Consider the following 3885-nt stretch of genomic DNA (forward strand, 5'->3'; position numbering starts at 1 on the left):
TTCCGCAGGTTCACCTACGGAAACCTTGTTACGACTTTTACTTCCTCTAAATGATCAAGTTTGGTCATCTTCCCGGCAACATCGGCAATGCCGACGCATTGCCGCGCACCAGTCCGAAGACCTCACTAAATCATTCAATCGGTAGTAGCGACGGGCGGTGTGTACAAAGGGCAGGGACGTAATCAACGCGAGCTTATGACTCGCGCTTACTGGGAATTCCTCGTTCATGGGGAACAATTGCAAGCCCCAATCCCTAGCACGAAGGAGGTTCAGCGGGTTACCCGGGCCTTTCGGCCAGGGAACACACGCTGATTCCTTCAGTGTAGCGCGCGTGCGGCCCAGAACATCTAAGGGCATCACAGACCTGTTATTGCTCAATCTCGTGCGGCTAGAAGCCGCCTGTCCCTCTAAGAAGATTTGTTTGTACGTTGGTAGTAAAAACCCGCCGGCCGAAGCCGGGGGCCTTCGAGATACCATAAGGTACGCCTATTTAGCAGGCTAGAGTCTCGTTCGTTATCGGAATTAACCAGACAAATCGCTCCACCAACTAAGAACGGCCATGCACCACCACCCACCGAATCAAGAAAGAGCTATCAATCTGTCAATCCTTCCGGTGTCTGGGCCTGGTGAGGTTTCCCGTGTTGAGTCAAATTAAGCCGCAGGCTCCACTCCTGGTGGTAATCCGCACATGTTTCGCACATGGTCCGCACATGATCCACACATGTTCCGCACATGTTTCGGACATGTTCCGCACCTATTTCGCACATGTTCCGCACCTATTCCGCATATGTTCCGCACCTATTCCGCACCTATTCCGCACATGTTTCGCACATGTTTCGCACATGATCCCTACATGTTCCGGACATGTTCCGCACCTATTCCGCACATGTTCCCCACCTATTCCGCACATGTTCCGTACATGTTCCGCACATGTTCCGGACATGTTCCGAACCTATTCCGCACCTATTCCGCACCTATTCCGCACATGTTTCGCACATGGTCCGCACATGATCCACACATGTTCCGCACATGTTTCGGACATGTTCCGCACCTATTCCGCACATGTTCCGCACCTATTCCGCATATGTTCCGTACATGTTCCGGACATGTTCCGCACCTATTCCGCACATGTTTCGCATCTTTTTTTATTTTTTTTTTTCAAATTTTTCTAAGTCCCAGCACTCGTAAAAATTGGTTTCCTAGTGTCTATGCCAGGTGACTCCAAATGTCGAGAGACGCGTTTTGGACCCCCTTTTTTGACACTTTTTTGAAAATTATTTCAAATTTTTCTAAGTCCCAACACACGAAAAAATCGGTCTCCCAGTGTCTATGTCAGGTGACTCCAAATGCCGAGAAACGCGTTTGGAAAGGAAGATCATTTATTCTGTAAGCGGGCTGCGAGGCTGACTGCTACGTGCCTGCTGTCAGGCTCGTACCACGAGGTGTAGATGGTACGATTCCCCTTGCACCATGTACACTTTAATGCGCTGAGCCGATGTCATGGCTCAGCACCCTTTTCATAAAGTGCTACTCCGGAGTGCAACAATTTTTGCTCAAAACGACCGAATCTGTTAGAGATCTGTCAGTCCTATAAGACTGTTACGAATAATAGTATATCATATATTATGAGAATTTCTCGAATAATAAGATATCAGGTCTTATAATAGTGTTCAAATAGAACTCTATGCAATGCTATCCGAAATTAAAGAATTGAAAAAAACTCGCAGAAAAAAATATTCCTTTCTTTTTTAATCGTGTTTCTGATTCCTAATTTTTGTAAGTGGGCTAATATATTAACAATAGAAATTTAATGTAATGTCTCATATACTGTACAAATAAAAACTTATAAGACTGTTACGCATAATTGTATATTATATGTTATGACAATTTTCCAAATTATAAGATATCATATCTTATAATAATGTTCAAATAGAACTCTATGCAATGCTATCCGCAATTCATATAATATTGGATCTATAAAATAAGGTATAAACAAATGCAATGAGTATCAATCGTATTTTATCATAACTTTTGTGTACTTTCAATGTACTTTTGTCATTCCCTATCCAAAATTTCTTTCGTTTTTTATATAGTCACTAATAGAACGAAAACTAGTACGCCATTCTATCACGTTCTATCGTGAGTCAACACTATCATTTTCTATCTATCCTGCTAATGCCGTCCTTATCGTTCTGTATCAAAAATTCCTCTCGGTTTCAATACAGAAATATACTGATTAAAAAATCGTATACGAATCTATCACGTCGAATCATGAACCTACACTATCATTTTCTATCTGTTTTTCCAATGTAGTGCTATCGTTCCCTATCCAAAATTTCTTTCGTTTTCTATATAGTCACTAATAAAACAAAAACTAGTACGCCATTCTATCACGTTCTATCGTGAGTCAACACTATCGTTTTCTATCTATCCTGCTAATGCCGTACTTATCGTTCTGTATCAAAAATTCCTCTCGGTTTCAATACAGAAATATACTGATTAAAAAATCGTATACGAATCTATCACGTCGAATCATGAACCTACACTATCATTTTCTATCTGTTTTTCCAATGTAGTGCTATCGTTTCCTATCCAAAATTTCTTTCGTTTTCTATATAGTCACTAATAGAACGAAAACTAGTACGCCATTCTATCACGTTCTATCGTGAGTCAACACTATCGTTTTCTATCTATCCTGCTAATGCCGTACTTATCGTTCTGTATCAAAAATTCCTTTCGGTTTTAATACAGAAATATACTGATTAAAAAATCATATACGAATCTATCACGTTGAATCATGAACCTACACTATCATTTTTTATCTGTTTTTCCAATGTAGTGCTATCGTTCCCTATCCAAAATTTCTTTCGTTTTCTATATAGTCACTAATAAAACGAAAAATGGTACGCCATTCTATCACGTTCTATCGTGAGTCCACACTATCGTTTTCTATCTATTCTGCTAATGCCGTACTTATCGTTCTGTACCAAAATTCCTTTCGGTTTCAATACAGAAATATACTAGTTAAAAAATCATATACAAATCTATCACGTCGAATCATGAACCTACACTATCATTTTCTATCTTTTTTTCAATGTAGTGCTATCGTTCTCTATCCAAAATTTCTTACTTTTCCAATTTAATCACTTACTGAACGAAAAATAGGACGCGATCCTATCATGTGCAATTATCGTATTCTATCTGTCTGTCCAATGTATTTCTATCGTTTTCTATGCAAAATTCCTTTATTTTCCAATGTATCCCATACAGCACAGAATTTGCAATATTGCAGCAATGGAACTGCAACTTCTGTGCTGTATGGGATTTAACTTGTTGCTCCGTAAATAGTTTACGAATCTATCACACCCTGTCGTGTGACTACATTCGTTTCTTATGTATTCTTTCGATATATTCTTTTCATTCTCAATCCAAAATTACTTATAACTTTTAACTAAATATAAAATAAATGTTTATAAAGATAATGGGAACTATTACTAAGAAAGAAGATATTTTTAATTCGAGCATTTTAAAGATGTACACTATTTCAGTAATAGATATAGCTTTATAAAGATAGGACACACATGGAAGCAAATTTTATTTGGATATGAATTGTCATATGGAACTGGCAGGGTGGTATTTATAGATTAAGGGTATTTTGTATAGTCAAGAAAGCAATCAAGGAACGAAGAAAGATATAAATAAATAGAAATGTAGAAAGTATAAATAAAATAAAAATTATGGAAAATTTTTTTTATTTATGATGGACATTAAGTCGAATATGGTTAAGAAATTTTTGATCCACTTAATACGGATATTAACATATATAATAATATATATATAATACATATATATATTAACGTATAATTATAGTTATCAAGAAACATA

This window comes from Temnothorax nylanderi, unplaced genomic scaffold, assembly GCF_030848795.1.
Source record: "Temnothorax nylanderi isolate EJ_2023f unplaced genomic scaffold, tnyl_v1.0 TNYL_tig0346_pilon, whole genome shotgun sequence".
NCBI lineage: Eukaryota > Metazoa > Arthropoda > Insecta > Hymenoptera > Formicidae > Temnothorax > Temnothorax nylanderi.